This window comes from Cherax quadricarinatus, chromosome 45 (assembly GCF_038502225.1).
Source record: "Cherax quadricarinatus isolate ZL_2023a chromosome 45, ASM3850222v1, whole genome shotgun sequence".
Classification (NCBI taxonomy): Eukaryota; Metazoa; Arthropoda; class Malacostraca; order Decapoda; family Parastacidae; genus Cherax; species Cherax quadricarinatus.
The window spans coordinates 13624976-13639796 of NC_091336.1; positions in this window are offsets into that span (position 1 = coordinate 13624976).

Here is a 14821-nt window from a genome sequence, read left to right on the forward strand (position 1 = left end):
TATATATACTTTTAATTTCCTTTAATTAATACATTCCACTGGTCAACCATTTTGAGAAGAATTTTTTTTTATCTTTTTTTCATTCCATTTTTTCCCTCAATGTGCAACTGTGGCCTTTTGTTATCCCATTGTAGCTCGTAAATAAGTAAGAACTCTTATTTATATACTCTTTCAAGACCTTATATGTGGTTATCATGTCTCCTGTTTTTCTCCTATCAACCAACATGAGCATATTTAATGGTGCCAACCTTTCATCATATTTATTTCCCCAATGGAAATAAGTATGATATTCTATGTAACTGTATTTGTGTATACCTGAATAAACTTACTTAATTAACTTTGGCAGCCATTTTGTAGCCCTTTGAACATTTTTTTCTTCTCCTTCAGGTGTGGGCACCATACAACCACTCCACATTTCAATTTTGGCCTAATATTGATTATAAATAACTTTACATTTCACCTCTATTTCATAGTCTACCAGAGTAGCACATAAGTTTCTCACAGTTTCAGGTTTGTGTTTTTGTACGACACATAACTGCGATAAAACACCTCAGTTAGTGTGAAGCTCGAAGTTCCTCAACCAGTACTCCCTGGAACGCAGGCGGGAGAGATACATGATAATATACACTTGGAAAATCCTAGAGGGATTAGTACCAAACTTGTACACGAAAATCACTCCTTATGAAAGCAAAAGACTCGGCAGACGATGCAACATCACCACCACCAAGTAAGTTAGTCCTTTATTCGTGTATTTAGTTAGGAATTTCAGTTGCATAAGGAAATGTGTCTTAAAAGCCACTTGTGAGCCTGAGACGACTAATCTCAGGGTGTCTGTGTCAACAGTACTTGTCAGGGTGAGCAACTCACAAATAGGCAATCACTGTGGCCTGGTGGCTAAAGCTCTCGCTTCACATGGCGAGGGTCTAGGTTCGATTCAAAGAGAGGGTAGAAACATTGGGCGTGTTTCTTTACACCCGTTGTCCATGTTCCCCATCAGTAAAATGGGTACCTGGGTGTTAGTTGCCTGGTGTGGGTCGCATCCTGGGACAAAACTTAACTAATTTGCCCGAAATGTTCTGCACAACAAGCGGCTTTCTATGTAGTAGTATGTTATTGATGTCAGCTAGGACTGTATACCTTGTACATGTACTTGTAGTAAATAAAGATATTATTATTATTATTATTATTATTATTATTATTATTATTATTATTATTATTATTATTATTATTATCAGAAAGCTTCTTTCTAATAATATTAATAATAATAATAAATAAAGATATATTATTATTATATTATATTATATTATATTAATAAAAAGCAGGAGTGCCACTAGCAAGATAAGAGACAACACAACAAATGTCAGGGGCCCAAGACTGTTTAACTGCCTCCCATCATACATAAGGGGGATTACCAATAGACCCCTGGCTGTCTTCAAGAAGGCACTGGACAGGCACCTAAAGTCGGTACCTGACCAGCCGGGCTGTGGTTCGTACGTCGGGTTGCATGCGGCCAGCAGCAACAGCCTGGTTGATCAGGCCCTGATTCACTATGAGGCCTGGTCTCAGACCGGGCCGCGGGGGCGTTGACCCCCGAAACCCTCTCCAGGTACATGAAAGGTATATAATACCGACAAGATGAAGAATTTTATATACGTGCAACATCTAGGTGTGTTTGTAGACGTTTCACCGTCCAGTGGTTTTATGAGTACTGTGCAAGAACAAAATGTGAAGACTGTACAACTATATATACAAAAGATGACGTAATGAGTTGCTCAGTGTTGCAGTTGGTGAAGACCACCGTAGTCTAGTAAGTTTATTCAGGTATACACAGATACAGTTAAATAAATTATCATACATAGCAGCATGTGTCAAGAACCTAGTATAACCAACAATGTCAGAGTGGCTTATTTACATTGTGATCCTTTAGTCTTCAAGACTACGGTGCTCTTCAATAGGATTTTTAACCCCGGAGGGTTAGCCACCCAGGATAACCCAAGAAAGTCAGTGCGTCATCGAGGACTGTTGTCTTATTTCCATTGTGGTCCTTAATTTTGTCCCCCAGGATGCCACCCACACCAGTTGACTAACACCCAGGTTCCTACTTATTTGCTAAGTGACCGGGGACAACAGGTATAAGGAAACACGCCCAATGTTTTCACCCTTGCCGGGAATCGTACCATGGACACTCAGCATGTGAAGCAAGAGCGTTGTCTACCAGGCCACGGGCTACCAACTCCCAGGCTGAGGGACTAATTACCTCCTTTTTTGTATATAATTCTACATTTTTCACATGTTATTGTATTGATAAAGCCACTGAATGGTGAAACATCTACAAATAAAGATACCCAGATGTTGCACATGTTGTTGGTGTTGAGGTTGATGTCAGTGGCTGAGCCGGGAAACATTAAGATCAGGGTTTTATATGATGTTTAAACATGGGGTATAAGTAAGTTTATTTAGGCACAGGTACACATAAGTTCAATTATCATACATATTGTAAATTACATAGGTAACCCAAAAAAGTCACTTTGTTGGTGTGGGTATTCCGAAAGGTAGTTAATTTGGGTATCAGGCGTCTTATTCTGGCGATAAAGTTTTATAGGGAAGATCAGGAATAAATCCTTGTATGGTAAGTCATCTGGACAGTTTCCCGACGGAATATTTAGGAATTAGTGACACACTGTTGTTCCTAAATTCTAAAATACAGTTGTTTTTGCAGCTACCCCCATGTAAATGACAGTTTACAAGGTTAGAGAAAAAACTAACTGGCACTGGGTATATGCAGTGCCAGTTAGTGTCACCTAGCTGCAAACTCATGCAGCTAGGAACTGCATGAGTTTGCCAATTTGTCACGATGCTTAATAATTCTTACCCATTAATATTCAATGCGGGAGTTTTGAAAACATTTTAGTATCCTAAATTCCAACATGGCTATCCACTCCCTTGATTTTATTTTTCTATTCATCACTGCAAAAAAAATTGCTACAAATTAAATCTTCATCAGAGTACAAAACAAATTCTGGCCACAAAATAGAGCGAAACACCAACATCAAAGACCTGGGAGTGATGGAAGTAAATGGTATAAAATACCGACACAATGGAAATATAAACACATATGCAGTATAATGTGATCCTTTATTGACTACGTTTCGCCCACACAGTGGGCTTTTTCAAGTCACAAACAGAACTTTGTAGATGAATGGTTCAGAGAACCGACATGTTGATAAATTAGACACATATGCAACTCTTGGGTATCTTTATTGAGGAAACGTTTCGCCACACAGTGGCTTCATCAGTCCATACAAAGGAGAATCTTGAAGAACAGGAGGAGAATGAGGTAATCAGTCCCTCAACCTTGAGTCGATGTGGTCAGTCCATCAATTATATTCAAGATTGATGGACTGACCACATCGACTCAAGGTTGAGGGACTGATTACCTCATTCTCCTCCTGTTCTTCAAGATTCTCCTTTGTATGGACTGATGAAGCCACTGTGTGGCGAAACGTTTCCTCAATAAAGATACCCAAGAGTTGTTAGGTAAGACACATATGCAACAGTTAGGTATCTTTATTTCGAAACGTTTCGCCTACACAGTAGGCTTCTTCAGTCGAGTACAGAAAAGTTGATAGAAGCAGAAGATACTTGAAGACGATGTAATCAGTCCATCACCCTTTAAGTTTTGAGGTAGTCAGTCCCTCAGTCTGGAGAAGAGCATTGTTCCGTTGTCTGAAACAAGATGAAGTTGAAGTGACAGGATGGAGCCTTATATAGTGCCAGGAGGTGAGACTTAGGTTGCTTTGGGAGGGCAGGTCCCTCTCAAACCCAGCCGTTCTCACCAGTAGAGGTTGTCGAAGTTGATGGTCTGTACCAAGATACCCTTGTGTTGCAGTGTCTGACAGAATGAACATTAAAATGGTATAAAATACCGACAGATTGTTAGGTAAGACACACGTTAAGGTAACGTTAGGGTGTGTTATACATAAAAATTGTGACCCAGTAATTAAGTGGTAGCACGATTTTTTTTTCTAAAAGCACCATTGTATTATATTTATTGTACTAATAGTTATATTTTGTGTACCCAGCAAATAAACCAAAATATACAGTCCACACAATTTTAATGTACCAGAGTAGGTGGTTTTAATATTGTAATTATTGATTTAATGTCAGGTCTAGCTTTTTGTGAGAATGGTAATGGGGTGGGCATCGAGGGAGTGACAGTTTTGTGACCTACTTTGACTAAGTCCCACTTACCTAGCTCAAGTTACTTGCTCGTAATAATTCAGGTAATACCCTGTAAACCTCATGCAGGTAATTTCTCACATAATAATTCATAATAATAATAATACTAATAATAATAATAATAATAATAATAATATTATTATTATTATTATTATTATTATTATTATTATTATTATTATTATTTCACTCCAAAAAACATACATGTGTAATATTTTCTTAAAATACTTTAAAATCTGACTTCTAATCTTTCATTCCGTACACTTTCAGCTTCCTCATTTTACATTTCAGTCTTCTCCACCAATGCTCTGTATTACCATGGGCTGTCAACATGTATTCAACACCCACTTGTTGCCTGTTTAGTCTGTCGCATCGGACAACTCCCCATTATATCAAATTCGTTTCTTTTAAATCCCACACCTAATAATCATGTATATATTAATAAGCTCACACTCAAAGTTAGTGTAATATCTTTATTGTGTACCCCATACCCATCCTGTGAGTGGTAGTCAAAAGATTACAGAGGGACATAATGGGTCCAGGGACTGGACAGCAAAGTTTTGATAGCTAACTAAGTTACAGTGGTAATGAACGATCTACACTCAAAGGGTACATAAAATCTCCATAATCACTTGTGATCACTCTTGTTTACGTATACTCTTCTTTGTGCGCAAGATTACCAATTTGTGATTACCCATTTGTAGTTACAGTAATCATGAACCGCTCGTGGAACCTCACATTATGTATTGCATTAGTATGTCATTTAAATTTATAAAGTAACTAGGGGTTTGTAGCACATGCTACGTTCTTGGTCTCACCCCAGCAAGCTAAGGAATGTTCCTCATAATTCCCGTTTCCCACATTCGCTGCCTGACCTCGGTAGAGTGCGGTTGTGCTCTGCACCCCTCTGCTGATTTCAGGCGAGCTACCTCATTTCGTCACTCAACCTTTGAGTAGTGAGGACGTGCGCTGCTGCTGCCCCTGGCGTTGATTAGTGGCAGTTATATTTTCACAGCATGGCGCAGGCAAGCCAGAGACGCATAAACACAGTCTGTGTTGAGCTTATCCGTGGGGCTGTGACAGGAACTTCTATGGACCTGCTACTACCTGCAATCATACGAGATACATATGGTATTGCTGACGAGGAGATATATGGAGTAGCGCTGAATGGCACGACGAGGATCTTTGTCAAGTTTAATTTGGCAAGTGTGTAAGAGGCGGTGGTAGACAAGTACCAGGAGGTTACTTTGACAGTTAACTCCGCTGTGACCGTGCGACTTCACGACGTTTCTCGCCATTACACATGGGTTAAGATTAGAAATGTGCCATTCGAGGCGGATGATTCTGACATCCGTCTTGCGATGGGCAAATATGGTACAGTACATATGGCCACTGTTGGGAAGTGGGCCACTGGGCCATACGCAGGGAAACTCGAAGGAACGTATTCTGTGAAGATGACGTTACGTTACCCTATTCCGTCGTACGTAGTGCTGCCAGAATTTCGTACCCAGGTGTTTGTGACATATGCTGGGCAACGACGGACCTGTCGGTTATGTGGGTCATATGATCACCTAGCGGCTCTGTGTGGAAGGAGGCGTGGCAACATGGAACAAAGGCAACGACATACAGCAGTAGAGAAGGGTGAGGAGCAAGATTTGCCTTATGTGACTCTGCCTACACAAGGTGGGTCCTGGAGTGAGGAGGTCGAGAGAGCGGAGGAGATGGAGTCAGCAGGTGTGACGAGGGGGGGACACCCCTTCATTGAACGAAGCTCAGGTGTTGGAAGAGGACATCCCGACTGCGAGTGATAGCGATGTGGAAGACTCATTAGCCATGGCTTTAAATGTGTTATTGGCTGACAAGAGTATTGGGAAGGTTGGGAGTCCAGATCTAGTTCTTGGGTCTGTTGTGGATCAGGGCGTGGAACAGGATCTGTGGTCTGCACAGTGTGATAAGAATATTTTGATGCAAGCGGTGGAGGTGGAGGTCCACCGGGACAATGTATCAGACGACATGATGCAAGCAGAGGGAGCAGCACGGAAGCTCGCTGCTGCGCTATCTGACTCCGAGGACGTGATCACGCCTGCTCAGCGCACTGGGAAAAAGTCCTGGGCGGAAGTTACGCAGAGAGGACACAGCGGCCCTAAGGGGCAGGAGTTGGTTAAGAGCGTTTCTAAAGGGGGGCAGAGGGACCGAGGTATCACGAAACGATCTGGTGGCAAGACAGTACCAGGGTCAAGAAGGAAAACCACTCTGTAAGCTTCAAGTGCATGACATTGAACATTAATAGATTGAGATCAGAGAGAAAGTGTGTATGGTTTAGTGAATATTTGGTGCGTAATAGTGTTGACGTGGTGTTCGTGCAGGAACACAACTACAGACCAGGTTATGAGTTGAAGGTGAATGGGTATAATGTGTATGTGGAGCATGCGATAAGGTTGAAAGGAGGAGTTGCCATCCTGGTAAGGGAAACTAGCCCGTTCGTAGTGAGGCATTATGAGGGTGGGGAGGGGAGGGTGATTCGTGTAGATGGGTGGTGGGGTAGGGTACAGATGAGTTTGGTGTGTGTGTGTGTATGGTCCGGCAGAGGGAGATGTGCGTATTAAGAATAAATTTGTGAAGGATGTCCTAGTATATTATTTGCGTGCTTTGCTGGGTGTAGCTGTAATTGGTGGTGATTGGAATTGTGTGATAAGGTGTAAGGATGTGGAACCTAGAGGGGCAGGGTATTGTTTGGGGATTTTGGGGGAATTATTAAATGGAGTGGGGTTAATGGACGTTGGAGGGGGTGGGGTTGTAGAACATACTTTTGTTAGACGTGGATATGCGGCAAGACTGGATCGATTGTATGTGCCCCGAACAGTAATAGTGAGCAGAGTGCGTGTGGTGGACGCGGTTTTTTCGGATCACAGAGGAGTAATGGTGGACCTAGAATGGGAGGGATTGCCTAGAAGGGGTCAAGGTTATTGGAAGTTAAATGTGAAGCTTTTGCAGGGTGAGGAATGTCGTCAGTCTTTTGCGCAATTGTGGGAAAGGTTGGTGGATGAGGCGCCGGGGGATGATGAACTGGTAAATTGGTGGGATTCGGTGGCTAAAAATCGTATCAGAGAATATTATATTTGTCGTGGGAGGGAAGATAATCGGTTAAAGTATGGGTTTCAAAGATATCTTGAAGGGCAGCTGCATGACTGTTATGCAAGAGGAGGAGCAAGCTATCCAGTGCAGGACATTGAGGCTTTAAAGGAGAGTATTAGGGTATTGCAAAACGAGCATTTTGATGGTGCGCAAATTTTGGGAGGATTGGAAGAAGTGCTATGGGGTGATCGGCCGTCGGCTTGCGTGTTAAGAGGCCAGAGAAAGAGGAGAGTGATGATGGAGATGATGGGGTTAAACATACATGTAGGGATGGAAGGGTATAGAGCGGGTCAAGCATTGGTAACGACAGAGGGTATGAGTGGATATGTAGACGCTTGGTTTAAGTCATATACGCAAAGCGTGGGCTTCCGTGAGGTGGCATTGAGGGAAATGGGAGAGTATGTGCAGTGTGAGCTTGATGGTCAAGATCAGGTGACATTAGGTGGGCCGATTACGGAGTGTGAGATTTAGCAGGCATTGTCAGGAGTGAGCTTGGGAAAGGCGCCGGGTATAGACGGACTGCCAAATGATTTCTACGTAAAGAATTGGGGGGTTCTGAGGGTTTTTTTTAGTAAGGCTGTTTAACATACAGGCGGCTGAGGTAATGGGAGAGCAGCAACGGACGGCCGTTGTGGTGTTGGTACCGAAAGGGGAGCAGTCAACGGTAATGGATTATCGGGCACTTTCGCTTATGTGTGGAGATTATAAGTTGTTTGCGAGAATATTAGGGAACAGAATCAAGAGGGTAATAGGCAAGGTAATTGATAGGGGGCAATATGGGGTGCCAGGAAGGTCGATGTATGAAGGGCATGGCATGATTCGAGAATTTATAGAGAAACGGGGGGAGTTGGGTGATGGAGGTGTATTGGCATTAGATTGGAAGGCTGCTTATGATAGTGTAGAAAGGGAAGTGTTATGGAGGTTCATGCGTTGGCAAGGTTTTGGGGAAGAAATAATATCTTGGGCAAAATTATTGTATCAAGGGGCGTCGATGAGGGTGCAGGTTAACGGGAGGCTAGGAGTTAAAATACAGATGCGACGGGGGCTGCGCCAAGGCTGCCCACTATCACAAATATTGTTTGCGTGTATACAGGATCCATTTTATAGGGCCATTCGGAGGTGTGTTGCGGGAGGTGGGGAGGGTACTGACTGGGGGGAGGGGGGGCTGGTATCGTAGGTTATGTGGATGACACGACTGTTTTGGTGAGAGGTAATAGGGATTTGCTTAGGGTGGGTAAGGTGGTGGATGTGTTTGGGGAGGCTTCAGGTATGAAAATTAATGTTGAGAAGACTAAGTTTCTTGACCTAAGGGATAGTACAAATGGGGATGAGGTGGTAGGGGGTGGGTGGAAGGTGGTGGATCAACTAATGATATGTGGGATAATTTATGTGAGAAATATACGGGTGGCTCATGAGGTGAATTCAGTGAGAATAGTGGATGGAGTATTGAAAAGACTGGGTGGTTTGAGGGCGGCGCAACTAACGCTGCATCAAAGAGTAATAGTGACGAACGTGCTATTGTACAGCAAGATATGGCATGTCGTTGTCATGTACCCGCTGATGAGACGTGAGGTGAAACGTTTACAACATGGGGTTTTTAGGTTTATATGGGGATCGGGCTGCGAATGGTTAAGTAGAGCGGTGTTAACACTTCCGGTCAGTCGAGGAGGGCTGGGACTTTTACCTCTGGAAAAAAGGATGATGAGCGTGTACCTAAAACGAAGTTATATAAGGGAGGGGGGCGGGAGGGGAGGTGGACTGGTGCGAGTACGTAAGGATATGCAACGGTGGTGGGGGGGGGTAGGGATTTAATAGTTGGTGAGGCCATGTTGAGGTTATTAATGACAGTGAGGGATCCGTCGTGTGTTAAATTGCGGGTCCTCGAAGGAGTGGAAGGTAGGTCAGTGGTGGCTGCTGTTGAAGGGGCTTACCCTATGTATGCGTGGAACGAAATATGGACGCGTCTAAAACAATTACGTGTAAAACCGGGTGTTCGGGAGGTAATGTTTAAATTTTTACATGGGATTTTGCCGTCTGGGGTTGTCCTATTCAATAGGAGGATAAGGGAGGGAGGGGAATGTGATTACAGAGTGTACCACTAGAACGCTTAGCATGGCTAGGCATTTCGGGCATACTTAGTTTTATTCTTAATTGTAAAATATTACAAATTATGAGGTAAGTTGGTCTTATGGCTAAGTGACTAAATACTAGTTTATGAGTTTAGCAATGTGAATGCTTTTGTTTTGGCACAGTATATAGTTTCAGTATTGGAGTATCACAGGATTAATTATTTTAAGACTGAGATTAATATTTCTGTTTATGGTCAAATGAGTGAGCGAGTGTAAGTGTGAACCACCAGGTGGTATTCGTGTAGTTAGTTGACGGGGTGTATCAGGGAGATAAGATGTTTTCTAATGGTAGTTTTGAAGGTGATGAATGTGCAGTTCTAGAGTTCTCAGGTAGGGTATTCCAGATTTTAGGGCCTTTGACATACATTGAATTTTTGTAAAGGTTTAGTCGGACACGGGGAATGTCGTAGAGATGTTTGTGTCTGGTGTTATGCCTGTGGGTTCTGTCACAACTATCAAGAAAGCGTTTTAGGTCAAGGTTGATATTAGAGTTTAAGGCCCTGTAGATATAGATTGCACAGTAGTAAGTGTGGATGTACTGAACTGGGAGTAAGTTTAGATCTTTGAAGAGTGGGGGGGGGTGTGCTGCCAGGGATGGGATTTAGTGATTATTCTTACTGCAGCTTTTTGTTGGGTTATTATTGGCTTTAGGTGTGTTGCTGCAGTTGATCCCCAAGCACAAATAGCATAGGTGAGGTATGGATAAATAAGTGAGTGGTATAGTGTGAGAAGGGCATTTTGCGGCATGTAGTATCGTATCTTGGAGAGGATCCCAACCGTTTTGGATACTTTTTTGGCTATATGCTGGATATGGGTGCTGAAATTCAGGTTGTTGTCAAGGTATAAGCCTAGGAATTTTCCCCCATTATTTCTGGTAATTAGAGTGTTGTCAATCTTAATGTTAATTTGTGCATCTCCTGCTCTGCTACCAAACATAATATAGTAAGTTTTGTCAGTGTTAAGCGTAAGTTTATTGGCTGTCATCCAAGTCGATATTTTAATCAGCTCCTCATTCACAATGGTGTTGAGGGTGGCAATATTAGGGTGAGAGATGACATAAGTCGTGTCATCAGCAAAGAGAATGGGTTTCAGGTGTTGGGATACGTTTGGAAGGTCATTGATGTATATGAGGAAGAGCAGGGGACCAAGGACACTTCCCTGCGGAACTCCAGTATCAAGTGGCCGTGTTGCTGATGCTGTGTCTTTAATGGTGACGTACTGATACCTATTAGTAATGTAAGATTTGAAATAAGCAAGCGCATGGCCTCTTATACCGTAGTGGTCAAGTTTGTGGAGTAGGATTTGGTGGTTTACTGTAGAGCGTGTGGAAGCATGGAGACAATTTTGCACGCGGTATATTTTTGTGACTGTATAGAAGTTGTGCGGGTCTGGTTAGGAAAGGTGTTCAGGTTAGTGGGTGGGGGAGGGTTGCAGGTGTTGCGGGCTTTAAGTTTGGATATAGGTGGGATGAGTAAGATGGTGGAGAATGCAGTGGCGTATTTGGTCACGGATTTTATATATACGTCATGGACCATGAGGGAGGTGGGCGTGGATGAGAGGATAAAGGTGTTAGCTGCGACATTTTACAGAACTAAGTGTCGTAATAGGGAAATTTATGGAGGGAGTTGGGAGACTGCTTTTACTGAGGGCTATCGGAGTTTTCGGTTGAGGGATTTACGTGCAATGTAAGGGGTCGCGGCGGGCTGGCTTCCCGATAAGGACAGTGTGAAAGGGTTTAGTGTGGAAGAGAATGAATATAGTACTGAGACATAAGTGTCTTTGACTGTGTGATGAGCGGGTTGTGTGTTGTGAACGATACACGTTCTTCAATTTAATTATTAATTATGCAATTGACAAAGGACGACAGACGTCGTAATGTGATGGTATATTATATATCTGCAACGAAATTATTGGTATGTGTGTAATGAAATGACAATGTGGGTGCACTATGTACCAGGCCACCAGGCCTGGTGGCCTGGTGGCTAAAGCTCCCGCTTCACACACGGAGGGCCCGGGTTCGATTCCCGGCGGGTGGAAACATTTCGACACGTTTCCTTACACCTATTGTCCTGTTCACCTAGCAGCAAATAGGTACCTGGGTGTTAGTCGACTGGTGTGGGTCGCATCCTGGGGGACAAGATTAAGGACCCCAATGGAAATAAGTTAGACAGTCCTCGATGACGCACTGACTTTCTTGGGTTATCCTGGGTGGCTAACCCTCCAGGGTTAAAAATCCGAACGAAATCTTATCTTATCTTATCTTATTGCGTGTGGTAGGAAGGCATCAGTATTTATCGACGTGTGAAGGTCATGCACTGTTATGTATTATGCTAACAGACTTACATCTTAGTAGTGGTTTTAATGATATGGGTGAAATATTTTTAGAAAGCTTGACTTATCCTGTTTTCTTATTACATATTGTTTTTTCATGGGACCTCTATAGAGCCCGTAGGTTTAGGTTACCATTGAATTGATATATATTATAGGGTAATTGATGGATGACATAGGATTAGGTTTTTGTAGTTTCACTGGTTGTGTTGTAAAGTGTATGTAACATATGTATATATTTATACCTTCCTCGAGAAGGTGATATGTTTGGGTGTTTAGTAGATATACGTTGTACATGAATCATGTAGAATTGAATTTTATATTATATCAATACATTGAGTGATACTGAACGTATCATGTTGTTCAATATGGAATAATGAAAGCATTTCATACAATATACAGTTACATATAAAGATTGTTACGTGTCAGGTGGCTTGACATGCAAGAAGGGGGGGGGGGTAGTGTTTTCAGAATGTAAGGTGTACATTTCGTGGCAGGATGTACAATCAGGAATTAGATGTACTTGCCAAGGAGTCTTTAGGTTAGATTTAGTGTTCCAGACATAATGTCATTACTTCAAGGATTGGAGCGGTCATTGTTTACTGTACAGATTTGTCTTTCAGATGTAATATGTTAATTGGAAAGTACATGTACTATGCAGAATTTTTCATCACTGTTTTCACTATGTAATTTGTCGTTTATTTTTATGTACTATGTATGTCTTTTAAATAAAATATAAAAAAAAATTCCCGTTTCTTAGCTCTGGTAGGCATTTTGTAGCAAGCTTTCGGACTTTATATACTGGACTTGCATTTTTTTTTTTTGGTGCGTAAGCACACTACTGTAGATGTCAGTTTCGATCTAATGTATGCAGTGAACAGTGATTTTGTTACCATTTCACCTTTTACACGCACACACACACACACACACACACACACACACACACACACACACACACACACACACACACACACACACACACACACACACACACACACACACACACACACACACAACAGACACACACATAAGGTATCACAGTGGGCGCCAGTGACGAGCGGGGTCCCACAGGGGTCAGCCCTGGGACCACTGCTATTCTTGGTATATGTGAACGACATGGCGGAAGGGATAGACTCAGAAGTGTCCCTGTTTGCAGATGACGTGAAGTTAATGAGGAGAATTAAATCAGACGCGGACCAGACAGGTCTACAAAAAGACCTGGACAGGCTGGATGCGTGGTCCAGAAACTGACTCCTAGAATTTAACCCCGCCAAATGCAAAGACATGAAGATCGGAGGAGGGCAAAGAAGACCGCAGACAGAGTATAGGCTAGGAGGCCAAAGGCTGCAAACCTCACTCAAGGAGAAAGATCTACGAGTGAGTATAATACCGAGTACATCGCCAGAAGCACACATTAACCAGATAACTGCTGCGGCATATGGGCGCTTGGCAAACCTGAGACTAGGGTTTCGGTACCTCAGTAAGGAATCGTTCAAGACTTTATACACTGTGTACGTCAGGCCCATACTGGAGTACGCAGCACCAGTTTGGAACCCACACCTGGTCAAACACGTCAAGAAATTAGAGAAAGTGCAAAGGTTTGCAGCAAAGTTAGTTCCAGAGCTAAGGGGAATGTCCTATGAAGAAAGATTAAGGGAAATCGGTCTGACAACACTGGAGGACAGGAGGGTGAGGGGAGACATGATAACGACATACAAAATACTGCGTGGAATAGACAAGGTGGACAGAGACAGGATATTCCAGAGATGGGACATAGAAACAAGGGGTCACAATTGGAAGCTGAAGACTCAAATGAGTCAAAAGGATGTTAGGAAGTATTTCTTCAGTCATAGAGTAGTTAGGAAGTGGAATAGTCTGGCAAGCAATGTAGTGGAGGCAGGTACTATACATAGTTTTAAGACGAGGTATGATAAAGCACATGGAGCAGGGGGAGAGAGGACCTAGTAGCGGTCGGTGAAGAGGCGGGGCCAGGAGCTGAGTCTTGACCCCTGCAACCACAATTTGGTGAGTACACACACACACACACACACACACACACACACACACACACACACACACACACACACACACACACACACACACACAGAGCAAAGCTGCTGATTGTGAGTGATTTCAGGAAATTTACTGGGAGAACCTGGAGCTACATGGGGGCCCAGAAACATGGAGGGCTAAGATGATGGAAGTGGTACTGGAAAACCTTATGTACCAACACGTAAGGACATTACCAGGGAGAGAGAGAGAGAGAGATAGAGAGGAGAGGATGAACCAGCAAGACTGGACCGAGTATTCACCTTGAATAGTGCAGACATTGAGGACATCACATATGAAAGACCCCTCGGGGCCAGTGATCACGTGGTTCTGAGCTTCAAATACATAGTTTCAGGTGCAGAGGGAAGCAGGAACAGCCGGATGAATGAAACCAAACTAAAAGGAGGGGACTACACAGGCATAAAGAACTTCCTGAACGGGGTTCTGTGAGAAAAAGAACTGGCAGGGAAATCAGTAAATGAGATGATGGAATATGTAACAACAATATGCAAAGAAGCAGAGGCGAGGTTTGTACCCAAGGGCAAATGACATAATGAGAAGGCCAGGATGAGCCCCTGGTTCACCCAAAGGTGTAGAGAGACTAAAACCAAGTGCACAAGAGAATGGAAGAAGTATAGAAAGCAAAGGACCCAGGAGAATAGGGAGAGTTGTCGAAGAGCAAGAAATGACATAACAGCGAAAGCCAAATCTGACCTGAAGCTGTTGTACAGTCGCATCAGGAGGAAAGCACACCTACACACACACACACACACACACACACACACACACACACACACACACACACACACACACACACACCTACACACACCTACACACACCTACACACACCTACACACACACACACACACACACACACACACACACACACACACACACACACACACACACACACAGAAAGTGCAAAGGTTTGCAACAAGACTAGT